Raw genomic sequence first — 20,487 nt, 5'->3', positions numbered from 1 at the left:
TTTGGGGCAGATTTCTAGCTGATGCCCACTATGAGGGTAAGTAGATCCAAAGATTACTGTCCTACCTGCCTCAAGTGAATCTTTCCAGAAAGGTGGTATTCTAGTGCCTACAAGACATAGATTTGAGCTTCACCCAACCTACTACAGTACAGGCTGCATGAATTGTTCCATGCTTATAAATGTTTATTTAATAAATGTCTTTGTATAAGGCAAAATTTGACATGAGACTTACTTCGAAGCCAAAGAGAATGGTTACAGGAAAACAGTTCATTCTCATCCACCTCAAGCTTTTTGATGGCTATCATTACTTACTGAAAAGAATTTTGACATGACCAAATTGGCAAAGATAGTGTACAAGGTCAATTAAGTGCTAAGTGATAGGGATAAATGCAATTTAAGAGCTGCCTAGAAAGAACAATAAGGAAAACAAATATATTAATAAAAACAACAACTTCTGCTTACTATGTGTCCACTATGGGCCAGGCACAGTCCTAAGAAGTCAATGGATATTATTCCTAAACCTTTCAACAACATTTTAGGTAATTATTATTTTTGACTTATGAAGAAATCAAGGTTCAGAGAAGTTAAGCAACTTGTTCAAAATCACACAGCAGGGGTGCCTGGGTGGCTCAATCATTAAGCGTCAGCCTTCGACTCAGGTCATGATCCCAGGGTCCTGGGATCAAGCCCCACATCAGGCTCCCTGCTCAGCTGGAAGCCTGCTTCTACCTCTCCCACTCCCCCTGCTTGTGTTCCCTCTCTTGCTGTGTCTCTCTCTGTCAAATAAATAAATAAAATCTTTTAAATAAAAAAAAAATCACACACCAGTGCCCAAATTCAAACCAGGTGTGCCTAAAACCTCCAAAGCCCAAGCATTTCCCAGCCCACCACACTATAGCTTTAGATACACACACACACACACTGCTAAATGATAAGCATTATACAAATGACTATTGGGTTGAGTTAACATATGAAAAATCTATAAACAAGTCTTCCCCACCAACCTGATTTCCTGGGGATGAAGGGCCTACAGATTCTTCTGTTGGTCCCTCTTTTAAGTAAATCCACATTTGAATGTTTGAATGCCTTTGGTTCAGAAAAGCACTCACAGTGCTGAACATCACTCCTACTGTCTTCCATCTACATCTCTGTTACCTGTCTGGCCCTGGAGTCATTGAGTTTGCAACTCCTGCAATAACCACAAACTTTTCAAACATAAAACAACTACAACAAGTATGGAGAAACAGAAATCGCCCACATGACAAATGATTAAATCTGAATCTGGGCTCTGGTCCTGTCCCACCACTCCCTGTAGTTTTTGACACCATTAATCTCTTTAAATTTCAGCTTTCTCCTTCATAAAGGAGAGGTATTTGCTGTGGAGCTCAAATGAGATGCAACATAAATGTGTTTGTCACAACACCTAGCACATTGTAAGCACTCAATAGAGCTTAGCATTGTTACTGTTATTATTATTTATTGTTCTCTGGCTAAATACCCAACCAACGAACCTTTTATTAAAACAAAAAACTATTACATACAGTAACAACCCCTCCCTTTGCCTTTTCATCTCTAGTTTACAGTCTCAATAACTTCAGCATCTCTTCATGGGATTGATTTAGCCCACAGGTTATATACATTATTTACCAACATGTGTAGCATACTTCCCACACCCTACACTTTCAAAGCACCTGTATGTCCCCTTCCATTATATCCATCACATTCAGAATTACTTGTTTGATCATTTTAAGCTCTGGGAAGGGAGGAACTGTGTTTTGTCTTATTTACTGCTGTGTCCCCGCCACCTAGTACAGGGCCTAACACATAGCAGGGATCAACAAATATCTGAATTGAACTGAAGTAAACTCCATCTGGTATATCTTGGAAAACTAGCATCTTGGCTTAACACTACTATCTGAAGCTTCTCTCAGAAGTAGAGCTAATGCCTAGCATACCAGTTGTGACGCCCAACAAATAGCACATTTCCTTAATTCCATAATGCACTTTGCTTGTTAGGTGCCCCCAGACACACCCATTCTAATGATTTTCAAATCATAATGTGTCTTATCTCTTTGTTCATTTAATGTGCTAATTTTACCTTTTATCTTCAAAGGTAATCAAATCAACAATGTGGCTTAAAATTAACATATTAGGGGCTGGGTAAAACTAACATATTAGCCACCTGGGTGGCTTAGTCTGTTAAGCATCTGACTCCTGATTTCAGCTCAGGTCATGATCTCAGGGTTATGGGATCAAGCCCCACATTGGGCTCTGAGCTGGGCATGGAGCCTGCTTAAGATTCTCTCTCCCTCTGCCCCTCCCCTCCTCCCCATCTCTAAAAAACAGAAACAAAAAATCTTAGAATCTATTAAATATATTTTTGTTTGGTATTTTGTTTGGAATCATACCTCCCAATGCCAGGGTCTTCATCCAGTTCCCAGAAAATAACTGTTCCCAGGGCATTCCTTAGCTGTCCTTTGTGGGGCACTCTCTCTTCTTTTCTTCTTTTTTTAAGCTCTTATTTAAATTCCAGTTAATTAACATACAGTATAATATTAGTTTCAGGTGTACAATACAGTGATTCAACATTCCATACAACACTGGGTGCTCATCACCACAAGTATACTCCTTAATCCCCAACACCTATTTAACCCATCCCCGCCACTCACCTCCCCTCTGGTAACCATCAGTTTGTTCTCTATAGTTAAGAGTCTGTTTCTTAGTTTGTGTCTCTCTCTCTCTCCTCCCTTTGCTCATTTGTTTCTTAAATTCGACATATGGGTGAAATCATACGGTATTTGTCTTTCTCTGACTTAATTCACTTAGCATAATACTCTCTAGCTCCAACCATGTCATTGCAAACAGCAAGATTTCATTCCTTTTTATGGCTGAGTAATATTTCATTATGTATATGTATATATATATATATATATGTATATATATATATACACACACACACATACATACATACATTATATATATGTATATAATATAAAATATACAAACACCATCTTCTTTATCCATTCATCAGTCAATGGACAGTTGGGCCATTTTCATAAAGGTCCCCTCAGCCTTCCCTGCACTTCCCAGTGGGACCTAATGTAGGCCAAGCATGAGTTCTTTCATATGGTCTTCATAACAAAATTGTGCAGCAGAGTTGCTAGATTCACTCTGGTCATGATGAAACTGAGGCCCTTTCTGAAAGGTTTGAAAGACTGACTGTCCACAAACACACAGCCAGATTCAAACCCAAGTCTGTCTAGTCCTAAAGTCCGTGTTCCTCCACTGCACCCCGTTGCTACAGAACCTTAGCTCCGTGGAGCTAGAAAATTCACTTCTGCTAATTTTTCACTAATTTTTAAAAATTTAATTCTGCTTTCTTATGATTTCAATGAAAAAATCCATTTTGGGAAGGTAATAAAGCATATTTCTTATTAATAAAGGGTAAGATTGATTTACCCTAGTAAATATTTGTGAGATAGTGACTTTTTCACAATTACAAAAGCAATTTTTAATAACTATTTTCAAAATGATCTTGAGCTACAAAACTAGCCAAAAGATAGTAAATATCTATGTACATTTCTAATAAAGACTAGAATAACATAAAAAGGAAAAGGATCCACAATGGTTTCAGTCCTGGCATCAATATTCTCATTTAAAGTTTCCCCTTTTAAACAAAACATACAAATAAAAACAAAAACAAAACAGGTAGAAAAACAAAAGAAAAAATAATTTTTTTGCCTCAACAAAAAAAAGGGAGAAAAAAGCAAAAAAAAAAAAATTACAAACACAAGCAAATAAATGTGGTATATATTAAAATGAGATCTTTTCTTGAAATGTCCAAGTTTGGATTTGATAGGATGAGAGGTCCCTCTAAATCCAAAACCTCTCTTTTCTTCCCTCTAAGTAGCTGAAATAGATTGTATGAGGAAGATTGTATCTGACGAGAGAGGTATGGGTTGCAAACTAGTTCTTTTTAGTTTACTTAAATCAAACAGGTGCCACAGCTAAATGAGAATCCTCTAATAGAGTCCATTTACCAGAAATCTGAATCCATTCTCAGGGAATAACAAAAGAAAAAGATTATCATCACACCAGGAACTGATTCACACAGCCACTTTTTGTTTAAACTCTTGGTATTAATATCCAAAGATGTGATAACGAGCTGAATTTGGATAAAATAACAGGTATCACAACAACTACCCAGAGGAGAGATTTAAAATCTGGGGATAGATGCCATGTTGGCACTTGTGGCCTGCATGAGTGATGGGAAAGATTATAGTTTAGCTTGTGAACCCTCAGGAAGCAGTTCTTTGTTTCAGCTCTCCAGAGTTTTACCCTGCAGCCATCATTTTAATTCTCCTAAGAACACCTTAGAAAAGTAGGGTTTAACAGTCCTTAGAAAAATTATGGTTTGATGATTAAAAAATAGTATTAGGAAAGATTATACACGTTATTAGGGAACTGCTCACCACAAGAGTTCCAGGATGTCAGAAATCCATTCTGGCAGAAGAAAGGGAAAACATAAATGTTGCATAAAAAGAAACTGATATGAGAGCATAGGTGTGGTTAGCCGGAAGAAAGAGATTTTGAAGTTGGTAGTGGTAAGTGTCTCCATAAAATGGGATCATAATCTGGCTTTATTTTGACTTTCTCTTTTCTCAGAAACTTAGTAATTTTCTTCGCTATCACCGTTTTCTAATTTGTATAGGTGATTTCATGTATAGCTTATAGTCTACCACATCTCTGACATTGATGATTATTTTCCCTGTGATCACTAAGTTGTGATACTGGGACATCAAGTTGAGATGTTATGTTAAAAGGGACAGGAGGGGCAAGTGAAAGGAGAGCCCTGAGCCTCTACCTAACTCTTTCTCAGTTTGGGCATAAGGTTTCTGTTCCCTAATGATTGAGAAAAAGACAATTAATAAAGGACAAGGCCCCAGACATATCAACTGGCCACTCTGGCCAGAGCTACTGGGAAACCAGGGACCAAAGTATGGTCATGGATGAAAGGGGAAAAGAAATGGCCCAGACAACTTCTTCAGCAGCAAAAATCTGCCTTCGGCTCAGGTCATGATTCTGAGGTCCTGGGATCGAGCCCCCTCCTGGGCTCCCTGCTCAGCGAGGAGCCTGCTTCTCCCTCTCCCTCTGCCTGCCACTCCCCCTGCTTGTGCTCTCGTTCATTCTTTCTTTCTCTCTCTCTCTCTGTCAAATGAGTAAATAAAATCTTAAAAAAAAAAAGATTGCTCGGTATGTTAGAAACACAAGGCCTTCGACTTAACAGTTTGATTCCCAGTTTTGCTGTTTCTCCAAATATTCTTAATATATTCCAAACTGAGACCTACTATTCCACTAATTTATAAGGAAAGAATATAATATCAGTATCTTGTCTGGAAAAAAAATAGCATCTGGAACAAATTTCTGTTTAAGAAATGAGGATACCAATGGATTACAAAGAATCTTTGGCATATGTCCTTAAACAAAGAATATTTTTTAAGAGTAAAGATTTGTCAGATTATACAGGAGTAGAGGGGACATTCAATAGTTGGGTTCAAAGGATTTTCAATATCAAAAAAATTTATAGAAAGAACTTTTGCTTTCTGTAACGCTGGTATTGAATTTCAATTTCTAAAATAAAACATGTCGTTGACTTCGGACATGCACATGATGAGGAGAAAGGGTAAGACATCAGTGAACAAGTCACAAATTCAACTTGTTCTCAATAAAAGATATTACTAGCTAAGACAATGAAGCATGTTTTCTTGGCCGGTAAGAGCACCAGTGAATATCAGCTCTGATCTCAAGCAGCTAAAGAGATTAGGGGAAAGAAAAAGGCTTCCCCAGACAATCCCACGGTTCATCTGAACAGTTACCAGGGCCACCTCTGAACAGGCAACTTCTGCAGAAAGACAGAAGTTACTGAGATTTTTTTCAGCATCTATAAAAACAACAACAATAACAAGTTGGCTTCTATGGTGGGTGAGGGAAAAGAGTAGGATCTCAGCCTTGTCCCCCAAACCTCACAATTCTGAACAAACCTATGCCTTAAAAATCTACACAATTAAAAGTTAGTCAAGGATCCCCGAATATATAAAAAAGTATTGGAGAAATCTATTCACTTTAAAGAATAATAGTTAACAGACTCACTTTCATGTTCAGCAATTCTCTAAATGCACTAAAACCAGAATCTGATTTAAAGAAATTTTGTTTCTTTACAGCTTTTTCTCAGAGAACACTGATACAGCCCCAGAGGAGATACTTGGCCTGCTGGCTCCCTCACTTCCAGGGGCTCTCTGTGGGGCTGCCCCTGACCCATATATCCATGAGGAGATCATGTACAGCCCATTTGAATAATACGAATGGGCTCCTGTTTGTAAGGTGAACTGCTCCAAGACTGCCCCTGATTGTAAGCTGAAAAACAAGTTAGCCTAGAAGATTCAGACTGAGTGAAAAACTGCCCCAGATTCAACTTTGGCAGGGAGTCTTGAGCTAAAAATTATATCCCTGAATTTTGGAGAGGACAGAGACCACTTTGGTGTTCCCCTACACATCCCCCCAACCCCTGAAAGAGCATAAAAAAAGATTAGTTTCCAAAGTTAGGAAATCAGGCTTCAACCCACCATTGTGTGGTCATAAGAATTACACCCAATTACTCATGAGTCATAAGGCACTGGATTCAATCAGTGAATGAATTCATCTTTTTTCCAGTGGCTATCTCTACTGCACCAAAGAACTGGCAAAAATGAACAAGTTGGGAAAAGTGAGCCACTGGCCTTCTTAAATTCACACCTAATCAACTACTTAATTTTGGACTTGAATGTATCAACTAATTTGACCATATCTTCCCACTCTCATCAAGGCTGATTATTCACTACATCCCACCACGTCCACCTTATACAGACCCAGAAGAAAAATTCCTCTCAGTATTAGGGAAGTCAATCCGATACTGAAAAACCAAACAACAACAAATAAACAAGCACACAAAAAACTAAAACAAGAAAAAGAAGTGTCCTCTGTTTCTTTAAAACATTAAGAATCTTTTAAACGGATGTGATTCCAATTTTGTACTGACTAGAGAGAAGTCAAATCTGTGGCCCATGTCTAGCAATGTAGGAGTATTTTATATATATTTTCATCCAGACTGCTTGAGACTTACTGAGAAATCTACTTTGATTTAACTTACCTTTTTTTTTTTTTTTTTAAGACTGTCCTGGGTACTACTGGGCTGCCTTACGACTAATTAACAAGTGCAACTTCTGGGGCGCCTGGGTGGCTCATTCATTAAGCATCTCCCTTCAGCTCAGGTCATGATCTCAGAGTCCTGGGATCGAGCCCCACATCGGGCTCCCTGCTCAGCGGGAGGCCTGCTTCTCCTTCTCCCACTCCCCCTGCTTGTGTTCCCTCTCTCGCTGTGTCTCTGTCAAATAAATAAAAAATCTTAAAAAAAAAAAAAAAAAAGTGCAACTTCTTGCTAAATTTGATTTAAGTGGTTCATCCAAGGCGGAGCACAATAAAAACAGTCTCAATTCAGTTAAAGTAACATCAGTAATGTTTAGGTCTCAATCCAATAAGTCTCATTTCAAAACATTTTCTCCATATCACCTTAATACTAATGCCAAGCACCTGCTGATCATTTACTATGCGCCTGATACCTTCCCTCAGAAAGAAGATTCTTGTATTTGAAAGCTTAAAGGTAACACTGTGTAAAAGTTTAAGTTGAGATCAAACTAGCATCTATTAAACCAAGGAAAATATCACACAGTACTAAATTCAGTAGTAAACTTCAAAGTATTTCCTGTAAATGATCTTGATGAGCTTAAAAAATGAAGGCTGGAGTTGTTAGGAGAGACTCCCTGGAGGTTGGAGAACCTAAATTTGTTGTGTTGAAGAAGACTGTAGGTGATTCCAAGCAAGGTATGTACGCCAGTGAAGGCACAGAGGTAAGACTCTGTTTTCATGGGCTAATGACATCATGTTTTCGTAAAGCAACGAAGAGACCCATGTGAAAAAAAAAGCAAAAGTTATAGGATAGAAACTTCTGGAAAATCAATTATGTGAGGACATAACAATCAAATCAAAGACTTGAGCTTTGTGATTACAGTGTCCAAAAAGAGTGCCCAGTCTTTCCATCTAGGGCCAGGTCAATATTGAAAGTAACTACTTCTCTTTATGAAGTATAAAGATTTCCTGCTCAAGGCCAAGGACCAGATTATTTTAAGATAGGCTACCAATTAGCAAATATTTCAGTCTGTGTTTAAGCTATTTCCCAGAGAAAATAAAGGTGTTTATTCTTCATTTAGAATTCATGACTTACTCGAGCTATGAGATTAAAATGTAAAACTGCCCCTTCTCTTGATTTCTATCCAGAATCTGGTTTACTAATCCACCTTTAGAATGGAGATAAATAACATACTCTAATCTAAAGGAAATGAATAAATCCCATTTCCATTCCAGAACAGCCCAGAAACAGAAACAGTAAAGTGTGTATGGCCCAAACAACAAAAGGGTCTTATCCTCTAAAAGCCATTGAAGCACTAATGTTTTAAATCCCAACATTTCTGCCAAAGTCTATAGAACCTGGAAAGATACAGGTTTAATACCATATAATTTCAACTGAACTGGAAATAGTGTGGTTTCTAACATAGTTTCAGCAGACAAATTTAAGGCTGGCTAACTCTTAAATTGAAAGAAACATATTCTAAAATTAGTAATTAGGAGAGGGAAAAGACCAGTATAATTAGAAGCTCTAAAACTTACTACTAAACATAACGTTATTTCCAGGATATCCCTTTTTGTCTCAATTATACAACCGTATTTTCTATTCTGAGCCATCCTTCATGGCATCTCATCTATGTTATTAGTTAAACTTAAAAAATAGGCCACCACAGCTTTTGGAAACAGATCCCTTTTTAAAATCTGGATTAAAAAAGAAAAGAGAGTTACAACCAAAAGACCAATCACAATGGGATACATGAGTATCAGTGATGTACTTTTTTCCTCCCATTCAAGGCAACATGGTAGTCAACCAACAGGGAGACCCTTTCTCTCCCACTCAGTAAGCACCTGCATATAACCAGAGGTTCCTCTATTTCCCTAACTCTTACTTTCTCACTCTCTAAAATGAGTACAAACCATACTTGTTCATTTTCTTCAAGAATATATGAGAATTGAGAAGACATTTTTTTTTAAGAATGTTAAATTCTGAGATAGAAAAATCACAATTTTAGCCACCAGCCCTGTGCTTACACTCTAATCTCTGCTTTACCTGATATAATTCACTACTAACTTCTACTCTAGCTGCTGCTTCATATATTTATATAATAGTTCCAGATATTGATATTAATAAGCCAATGTTCCAACAAAAAGTGTCCCTATTTGCAGGGTGGACATCCCTCCCAAGTTTACTACTAACAATAACTGCCTCAAAACCTCAGCATCATATTTAACTCATAATTCCTCCTTTATCCACTTAAATATTAAGTAAGTCACCAAAGACTTTCAGTTCTGCCTTCAAAATATCTCCCTGTATGTATTTCTTCCTCTCCACTCCAACCACCACTATCCTCCGCAAATCGCCTCTAGTTCACTGACACAGAGTTCAGGTAAACTGAAAAAGAGGAGAAAAGATCACTCAGACTGTGCCGGAGAGAGTGATTATTAGTATTTTAGGAAATACCTTCTCAGACAATTCTGAAACTAGCTCCACATACACAGATATGTACACAAGTTTACATGAATGTGATCATATTTTAGATGCTTTGCTTATTTTATGCAACATTATACAATAAATCAATAATAAATACAATAAATATCATACCACATAATTTAATTTTAAATATAATTTTCTATACTTGTATTTCCTAACTGCTCTATTCCTCATTTTATAGAAAAGAAATACATGTGTGGAAGTTATAGGTCTTGCCCATGCTATGGAATAATTTAGTAACAATACTCAAAGTCTCCCCAGTCTTGCCAGTGTTTATCTTACCTAATCTCAATTTATACTAACTCTCCTATATCAGCCTTTTTATCAAAAATAATTTGGTCCACTCATCATTTCTCAGACACCTCGAGTATCTCCACTAACATACATTAACTTATACTCTTCCTTCTGCCTATAAATCCTTCTTAATCTCCACTTAAATGTGTGTCCTTCCCTCAAAATTAAACATAAGCTTTGCCTTCATTTATGCATTCATGACTCATTCATTCAACATATATTTACGCTGTATTATGCCCCAGTGCTAAAGATTCAGAGTTCAACAATACACACACCAGCCCTGACCCTAAGCAATTTAGCCACTAATGATCAAGAAAGACAACTATACAAGTAATAACACAAAAATGTGATAAACATTAGGTAAAGGTGCATGGCAGAGACCTATGGGGCAGCCAATAGGAGAACTTCCTCTGTGAAGCTTGAAAAGACATCCTGGTCCAGTTCTGATCTCCTAGATCAGAATTCCTCTGTCATTTATTTATTTATTACCTATACTATTCATTTTGAAACTTAATCTATGCTCTCTTATACCATAATTTACCTTTGGGGTATATGTTCTTCTTCTCTATTTAAACAATTAGTTTCCTTACAAATGAAGAACTTGTTTTATCCTTCTTTTGTGTTCTTAGAAATTAGTACAGAGCCTTGCAATAAGCAATAGTGTATTGTTACTGTCACTGCTAACACTGAGAAATAAGAATTTGTCTATGACTAGAAACTGCATGTTTCTAATAGTTTGGAATAATTTTTATCATTTGCAGCTTCCTCATATTCCTAATCTGTTTCTAGAGTTTAGGTGACTCTCTACCGAGACTTTCCTCTCTAGTACACTCATGAGCACTAGTACATGAAAACAATGCTGTGACTCCTCTTCCCTTTGGCTGTGTTGGGCTAGAAGTCAGTAAGCTTGGCACCCAAGGGTCTGAAAGCCTTCAAAAAAGACAGAACTGCTTGCAATATCATACAGCCATGCCCTGAACCTGCCCTGATTGGTTTGCTTGATAATACTGATTTTAGGAATATAACTTACTAGTAAATAGACAGTAAAATAACATCATCAATCAAGAATAAATTATGTTTCTCTTTTTCGTGACGCCTCAGAGGCGGCAGGCTGCTCCAGCATGAAGCTGAACATCTCTTTTCCAGCTGCTGGCTGCCAGAAATCATTGAAGTGGACGATGAACGCAAACTTCGTACCTTTTATGAGAAGCGTATGGCCACAGAAGTTGCTGCTGATGCTCTGGGTGAAGAATGGAAGGGTTATGTGGTCTGAATCAGTGGTGGCAATGACAAACAAGACTTCCCCGTGAAGCAGGGTGTCTTGACCCATGGCCGTGTCCACCTGCTGCTGAGTAAGGGGCATTCCTGCTGTAGACCAAGGAGGACTGGAGAGAGAGCGCAATCTGTTCGGGATTGCATTGTGGATGCCAATCTCAGTGTTCTCAACTTGGTCATTGTAAAAAAGGGGGAGAAGGATATTCCTGGACTCACTGAGACTACTGTGCCTCGTCGCCTGGGGCCCAAAAGAGCAAGCAGAATCCGCAAACTTTTCAGTCTCTCTAAAGAAGCTGATGTCCGCCAGTATGTTGTGAGAAAGCCCCTAATCAAAGAAGGTAAGAAACCTAGAACCAAAGTGCCTAAGATTCAGCGTCTGTTACTCCACGTGTCCTCCAGCACAAATGTTGGTTTATTGCCTTGAAGAAACAGTGCACTAAGAAAAATAAGGAAGAGGCTGCAGAATATGCTAAACTTTTCGCCGAGAGAATGAAGGAGGCCAGAGAAAAACACCAGGAACAGATTGCCAAAAGACGGAGGCTGTCCTCTCTGAGAGCTTCTACCTCTGAGTCCAGTCAAAAATGAGATTTTCTAAGAGTGACAAATAAATAAGATCAGACATCAAAAAAAAAAAAAAGAATAAATTATGTTTGATGGAAACAAAAACATCCTACTTAAATAGCTCCAAAAAACATTAATAACTTTGCTTCTGTTGCTGATTTTTAAGGATAATCTATATTGACTATTTTGCAGACATGTCAAGATTGTCTAAACGAAGTATGACGGATTGTATGTCTATAAACAGTCATATAAAGCAAAATATCTGGCTCTAATGAATCATGTTCTGATTTATGTAGAATGAAAGAAATAAAACAAACAAAAAACCTAGAATAATCTCTCAGGTAAAAAAAAAAAAATTACAAATCAATTGCTAACAAACCTTCTTGATTGTTTTGACTAAGTCAAAGCTTCCAATAAGAACACCTCTTATTCTGAAATAAAACTATATTTAATGTATTTTTTTGTTTCCCTTACTAAATATTTGAAATTCTTACTCTTTTTTCAGTTAAATAATTCTAAGTTTATTGCACCTTGCATCAGCTACTATATTCTACATGATAGAATTCTGTAAGTATTCTATAAGAAATGTAAGAATTAGTATGACCATACCAATCCCATAGTCAGAAAACTACAGTGGCTCCCAATTGCTTCGCAAATGAATAATGAAATTATAAAACCTGACATGTTTCTAAAAACCCTAACTTTTCCTTTAACCTAGAGGTATAACCTAAGCCCAAGAATAGACTTCGGAGGTCAGAAAGTCCCCTGAGGGGTGCCTGGGTGGCTCAGTTGTTAAGCGTCTGCCTTCAGCTCAGGTCATGATCCCAGGGTCCTGGGATCGAGCCCCACATTGGGCTCTCTGCTCGGCGGGAGGCCTGCTTCTCCCTCTCCCACTCCCCCTGCTTGTGTTCCCTCTCTCGCTGTGTCTCTCTCTGTCAAATAAATAAAATCTTAAAAAAGAAAAAAAAAAGAAAGTTCCCTGAAACTAAAAGTAACATTTTGGGTGATTTTATGTATTTTTCTAGAGGAAAGAGCCCAAAGCTTTCAGAGTCCCATTGGAGTCTCTGACCTCAAAAAAGGTTCACAAGTATAATTTTAATATTCCCCTTTCACCACCTCCATCATACTTAATGGCCCACATCCATTATTATTTCACAGATCTGGAATTTCTAGCAGTCAAGAAAACCTACCTGCTGCCTCGAAGCAAGAGACATATGATTTCCTTCACTTAAAACACCCTAACCCTCACAAAGCTCTCTTTGAGATTCCCTCCTCCGCCAATCCATCCTACCAGATCTCACTGACCCAACTCACCCCAGTGTATCAGAGTTACCAATCTTCAACTGTTGACAGATGACACAGCTAACTAACTGGTTGAGGACACCAGGCCAGTCCACTTGAATTGTGGGCAAATGCGTTCACAGCGGTTTTTCTGGGACACATTCCCCAGGTTGCCATGTTACAAGGCCTTTTCAAGACAAGTGTTGAAATGAAACAAATAACTTGAATGATAAAAACTGTAAGCATCCAAAGCTGGAATAATAAGGTATTTTAAGGCAGGTTGGGTCCTACATCACCCTCTATGTCATACCATATCAGTATCCAGCTCCAACACTTATAGGATAATTTTCAGCTCTAAAATGAATCCCAATAAAAATCTGTCTTCAAATCTACACAATAGCAATTAATGTTAAAATTCATAAATAATATGTGCAATCTTAAGTGAATGAAGTAAATGTTGCTTTTCTCCCTTTGTTATTACTTCAATTTTACTTTAGGGCAAGTTACTTGACAAATCTAACAGGCAACCCAAACTATTTTTAGGAACTTAGCACGACATAAGTGACAAATAAAACAAATTTCCACATCTCACGTCAAATGTTTCCAACTTCTTGGATCTAAGAAATTTAGGAATAACGAATGAATAGCACTGCCACCCACAGAAAAGTTGAAATGTTAAATAGAAGACCTTTTGTTTTTTAACAACTATTTTAACAATTAACATGTCAGGATTAGTATTTCCTGACTTTTTTTTTCCATATCTCTCAGAAGACTGCTCTCTTCTTCCAAAAAACAAATAAAAACGAAACACAATGTAACACATACTGTACAAGTTTCAACTGATCCTCCCTCCCATTCCTTCCATCTATTCCACTGTTAGGTCCGTGTCTGCATAATTCGTGGTTACCACGTAACTTTGATGAATTAGCTAATGCTCTTCTAGAAGCCCGCTGCTTACATCCCTTGATTAAAATGCCCATTGCCAAGGATATATCCGTCGGGAACAACCTAATGCCATAGCTTTTATTCAAAGTGCTTCCGGACACTGTATGATAAGCACGCTGAGCCAGTACCTGCCGGAGGCCCATTAAACCCATGGAATCGAGAGAATTTTTCTTACTCTTCTTAAGATTGAAATCCTGACATTCACAAAAGCTTTTTTTAAAGTGATAACCTCTATTATGAGATATTAAGGTATGGGTATGTGTGTTAATTTATATATATTTTAAAGCAGTCGCACTCATGGTAAACAAATGAGGAGGAAAAAAGAAGTACTTCAGAAAGCATATATTCAAATGGGCTTTCCCTTTGGGATACATTTTCATCCATATTCCATGTAGAAACTTATTTAGGGCCTGTAGTTCCTCTCCATAGTGAAAGGCTGACTCAATCAGTTATGGCTAGGGTAAGTATCAAAAAAATAGTGATGATGATGGTTAATATTTACTGGGTGCTTATTATAAGCATTTTGGATGTAATATTCACTTACTCCTCTCAACAGTCCCTTTGAGACCAAAAATGTACGATTATTTTCACCAACTTATGGACAAGAAAACTGATACTGAGAAACTAGATCATTTGCTTAAAGCCAAAATGCTAGTAAATAGAAGGGCCCACTTAAACCTGGGTAGTTCAACTTCAAAACCAGTGTTCTTTGTCTCTAGGCTATAATAACAGGTCCCCCTGTGAAATAATTTACCAAATTTTTAACTTCCTTTTCTATTTATAAAAATCTGAAGCTAACAGCTATCAAGACTACACCTTAGTATATGCGTTATCACTGACAATTTCAATAGATGCATAATTTGTACTTTTTTTTTAAGAACAACAAAATCTCCTGATGAGATAAAAGATTTTTAGGTATATGACGAGACAGTTAGGGCTGGGCTTTGTATCAGTATGAGTTTAATCAAGAAAACAGAAACCACTTTGAATATTTTTAATTCGGGTATCTTAAAGTAGGGTTTAATGGGTATGGAGGGCTGAGAAGCCAGGCAGGGGGTGGGTGATGACTGATGTAACCTAGCAATTAGCAACAGCAGGAAGCTACTACCACCTCACACACTGGAGGGATAATGGGAAAAGACAGAGGTATCAGAGCCCAGGGACCTGGAATCACCAGACAGAACAATGGCAGACTTGTTCAGAGGGAGCTGGAGCCCTGGAGAAAATGCAGCCCCACATGAGATGCTGCCCAAAGCAGATGAGGACAGGGAGGAACATGAACATCAAAATTCCTGCCGCCTTCAGGTCTCCTACCAGGGCCTCCCGATTGACATGGTTCCTGAGAGATGCAGCCTGCAACCCTCTGACACAGAGCAGAGCTGGAGAGGCTAAGGAATGGCTCAGTAACCACACGGGGTTCCACCGTGGCTTTGTTACCTATATAAATAGCCAAAGTTCTGGTCCAAATAGTATCCAAGAGTAAAGATTTCCTAAACAAAAGGCCCATACATTTACCAAAGCCAGATTTTTCACATTTTAACTATCTAAAATAGAAAACAAATTATGTAAATGTTCCTTTTTAAAGGCCAACAAAATTTTATAAACATAACATTAACTCTTTCACAGACTTTGCATGAAAAACATCCTATAAGAACCAAATGCAGATGTCACCTTTAACTACGGCTTTACTTAATGGGATGTTTTGCTCATTAAATATTTGTCCACCTCTCTGTATTTATTGCCAGGCTCTCCATGAAGTTCCTTCAATTATGCAATTAGATTCTATGCTCAAGAAAACCTTAGAAGGTGGGTATTCTTGCTTCGTTTTCTGAAATATTTTGGCCAGTGTGGTCTTTTTTCCAAGGAGCTATGATGTCATCAGCAGTACACACTCCTAGCTGCCTGTCCAGCCATCATTTCTCTCGCTTCTTTCCTCACAGAATGGTGACACTCTGCCCCAAATGTGAACCTATTCCCAGATCCAGGAGATAGATCTGAATAGTCTAAGTCTAAGGGGGATGGAGAATCAGAGATTTTGCCCCCTAGGGAACATGTGGCAATGTTTCAGACATTTCTGGTCTTCATACTAAAGGGGCAGGGTGCCTACTGGCACCTGGTGAGTAGAGGCCAGGGATGCTGCTAAACATCCTATCATGCACAGGATAACTCCCACACACACGCTGCTAAACATCCTATCATGCACAGGATAACTCCCACACACACAATAAAGAGGTACCAAAACCCTGGTCGAAGCCATTGGTTCTGAAAGTGAGGTTTTTGAACCAGCATCAGCTTGATCTTAAACCCAGTATCAACTGGGAACTTGTTAGAAATGCAAATTCCCTCACTCTACCCCAACTCTGCTGAATCAGAAACTCTGGATGGGGCGACCTTATATTTTAAAAGCTCCCAGATGATTCTGATGTATGCTAATGTTTCAGGGTCACTGCTCTAACAGCTCCAGGAGCTGGCCATCTATGGCCCATGGGCCTGCCACCTGTTTCTGTAAATTTTTTATTGAAACACAGTCAGTACCCATTTATTTACTTTTTGTCTATTGCTGTTACAATAGAAGAGCTGAACAGTTGCGACAGAGAACAAATGGACTGCAAAACCTAACATATTTACTATCTAGCCGTTTACAAAAAAGTCTGCCAATCCCTGAAGCCAATCATGGTAATTTTATCATTCTTGCCGGTTATTGGTTTAGGAAGCACTGTTCAGGAAGGCATGAGATTATGAGGAGCAATAGGATAGGAGAGGAATGTTGGCAGACATGAAGGGGGAACATTAGAGAAAGCACTGTTTATTTCTAAGGAGGAGAAACAGCAAGGATGTCTTCTTTTCACCTCTGGGTATTATACTGTCTGGATGTGCTAGCTAGAACTGCAGCAGCCATCTTGCAGCCACGGGGAAAGCCAGGCTAAAGGCAAGAACAATATTCCAGAGACAGGGGAAGTGAGAGACAGAAAGAATCTGATTTCTATATGTTAATTTTTTTTTTTCCACAGTGAGGCTGTATTACATGAGTAATAAGAAAAAAAAATAAATTGAGAGGTAAAAAGACTGGATAAGAAGCCAAAAAAAAAATTTTTTTAAAAGGCCAAACCCAAATAACCACAGGCGTTTTTAATTACCTTAAGTCTATGTTTTACTGTATGTATGTTTGGACCCATAATCCATACAAATTCTAAAGTAAAACAATTCTGGTTTGAAGCAAATTAAATTTTTCCCCCAACAATAGTGAAGAATAACTATTTCCTTTTCCACTGCAACCAGAGCAATTTAAACTAACAGGCCACATTTGCAGAAATATAATCAAAGGTTTACCACAGGGAGCACACAGCACAAGCTCATTCTACTTGCAATCATTTTCTCCAAGAAATCAACAGCAACTAAAGAGACCAAAACTTAGATTTTAATCAATTCGAATTTGGGCAGCACCAAATCCAAATGAATATTTAAAATCTTAAAAGTGTGAAGAACCTCATTTTCCACCGAATATAATATAGCCCAGCACCTATCTACATAATATATAACGCAAATGGCATTGTGCTAGCTAGGTTATAGAGATACAAACACAAGACATAACCCCTGCCTTCAAGTAGCTTTCCATCTGGTGGGGAAAATGATAAATAAATACACACAGAATTATAAGACAAGGAATCATAGTATAGAAGTTTGTGTTTGTAGAAACACAGAGGGGGAGCAGATATACTAGTCAGAATCAAAGTCACAAGTGAGAAAAGATTATAGAAACTGTAATTTACCACACAAATACAAATATTTCAGAAGCTGCTGTTTGGAAAATTAATATTTTTAAATGTTGCATAGAGAAGGCTGTAAGGCTTATATTGTAAATTAATTTGAATATAATTATTTAAAATACATTAGTCTGCAGGAAACATTTTTTGGGGGGGAACATATTTTTATTTGCAAAACACTATTCTTCTTCAAAGGTCACTGTACTTGGGAGATTTATCTTCATTAATTTCTCATTATACACCTGGTAGAAGAAGATACCATCTTTCAAGACTGAAAAGGATGGTCCCAATGTCATGAAAGTCTTCCCAAGTGCAAAGAAGGGTCCATGCCAGAGCTGGAGATTAGCAGGGCCATCTAGGGTCCACACAGCCAAATTAGAGCCTGGGGTTATAGAGAGTCCAAAACCCTGTGGAACCAGGAACTAGATCAATACCCAATCAAGTCATCATAAAGAAGAGATCTAGGATGAATCATTTCACTGCATTTTGGACCAACTAGAAAAGCAATTTCTTATGTGGTTATGGTCCTATTGATTATGTTTATCATGTGGTGAATTCCATAAACAATAAAGTTTCTATGTTCACCAGAAAAGAAAAGTAAGGGTGGTTAAGGGGATGGGGCTAATGTTACCGCACGTTAGGACCTAAGGAGTCACAGGACAATTAGAAGCAATTTGGCCCAAACAGGTCAACTATAAAATCTGCTTGTCAATGCATCCTTCAATTACCTCTTTGCTAAAGAACCTCGCAAGTAGTTAACTAATGCCAGATCTGCTAGGGACAGTATGTCCATAAATACTAGCCAACCCCCAGATTATTTAACATCATGCCCTCATCTTATTAGATCTGAGAGGTCACCCAGCTTCAAGCTTATTTATTACATTTGGCCCATTTACTGGACTCCTCTCTGGGAGATATTTTCTCAAGTACTACATAAGAAATCAGTGCTACATTTTTTTCTGGAAAATGATCCTCCTTACGAATTTTGCTTTGCTATTATCCACTCTAAATATCAAAAGATAAATAAAATTCTCCATGATCAAGGTCTAGGCCTTCATCCAAGATTCTCATCTGTTCTTCATCTATTTCTTTTCTCTCAAAACTTAATAAACTCACCTGGACAACTTACTGCATTTTAGATATGCTTATTGCCTCTGAAGGAATAAAAATATAATTCGTCTGTGTAAGTCATTATTTATCATTGAGCAATCACTCCTACACCCTCTTGCTTACTTCACGAATTCTCAGTCAGAGCCTACAGAGATATGAAATGGATCAACGTCTCTCTAGAAGTTATTTTGTGAGTCAGAAGTCCTTAGAGAAAAAATGAGTTTTTATCCTGAGAAATGACGAAGAGAACAATCTCTGGGAGTGGATGATTTTAGGCACTTGTGGTCAGAAGCAATCCAGCCTGACGGAAGTCCTCAGCCTGAGCCACCATTACCCGTCTGCTCTACCAGCTGTGCAAAACCCTGGCTTACCATAAAGTCAACTTCACTGACCTGGTGGCAGTTCATGGTTTTGAAATTCCACTTTAACTGGAAATTTTCGAAAACAGTTCTGTAGCTCTGGTTTGCTGACAACCAACATTTGCAAATTTGGCAAGACACCCATCTCACCCCAGCTGCCTCCGATTTCCTGTCCCTGGGCGCAGTCTCCAGCTTGGCTGTGGGGCTCCACACAGCTAGCTCTGCCATTGCCTCTGGCAATGTGGTGTGGTGGAAGGCACAGTGGACGGAAGGTAAGGAGACCTGGGACCAGTCCTGCTTCTGCTACTAATGAGAATGCCCTTAAATTTCCTGGGTGTTGGTTTCCGCATCTCTAAGCTCCCTTCTAGCTCTAGTCAGACAGTTGTTCCATAGCAGTTAATGAGCACCTATTATGGGCTAGGAGTTTAACAATGGATATAAGCGAAAAACCCCACCCTCCAGGAGTTCATAGTCTAATGATTCTCTGATTTAATACACAGCCAACTTGCCATCTTTTATGCTAAAAAAAAGAAATGCTGCTGATAAATCCAAAATCAATTCCAACATCTAATTTTGGCCAACTCTTTTAAAACTTCTTCTCCACCAACTTCTGTATAAGCAAATAGGTAACAATTTTGGAATAAATGAAAGACCATCACTTTCAAGTCTTTCTTCCCTTGTCCACTGGGACTTTCCATTTAAAAATCAAATAAAAGGAGGGGGCGCCTGGGTGGCTCAGTCGTTAAGCGTCTGCCTTCGGCTCAGGTCATGATCCCAGGGTCCTGGGATCGAGCACCACATTGGGCTCCCTGCTCAGCGGGAAGCCTGCTTCTCCCTCTCCCACTCCCCCTGCTTGTGTTCCCTCTCTCGCTGTGTCTCTCTCTGTCAAATAAATAAATAAATCAATCTCTGAAAAACAAACTGAGGGTTCTAGAGGGGAGGGGGGTGGGGGGATGGGTTAACCTGGTGATGGGTATTAAGGAGGGCACGTTCTGCATGGAGCACTGGGTGTTATACGCAAACAATGAATCATGGAACACTACATCAAAAACTAATGATGTAATGTATGGTGATTAACATAACATAATAATAATTAAAAAAATCAAATAAAAGGAGGATGAAACAGGAGGAAAAGAAGCTTGGATAAGTCAACAATGAGATAATTAGCCACCGGATGACAAAAAGTTGC

General features: G+C 38.4%; 1 protein-coding gene and 1 pseudogene across 3 annotated transcripts in view; one reads left to right on the top strand and one right to left on the bottom strand.

Annotated features, from left to right (window-relative positions):
- Positions 1-20,487, bottom strand: part of BBS9 (Bardet-Biedl syndrome 9) — a 464,828-nt gene that overhangs the window by 112,471 nt on the left and 331,870 nt on the right. The gene's annotated exons all lie outside the window — the stretch shown is intronic.
- LOC118541571 (small ribosomal subunit protein eS6 pseudogene) lies at positions 11,125-11,891 on the top strand (annotated as a pseudogene).

The sequence above is a fragment of the Halichoerus grypus genome, chromosome 12 (genome assembly GCF_964656455.1).
Source record: "Halichoerus grypus chromosome 12, mHalGry1.hap1.1, whole genome shotgun sequence".
NCBI lineage: Eukaryota > Metazoa > Chordata > Mammalia > Carnivora > Phocidae > Halichoerus > Halichoerus grypus.
This window is presented reverse-complemented; position numbering and strand designations above follow the sequence as displayed.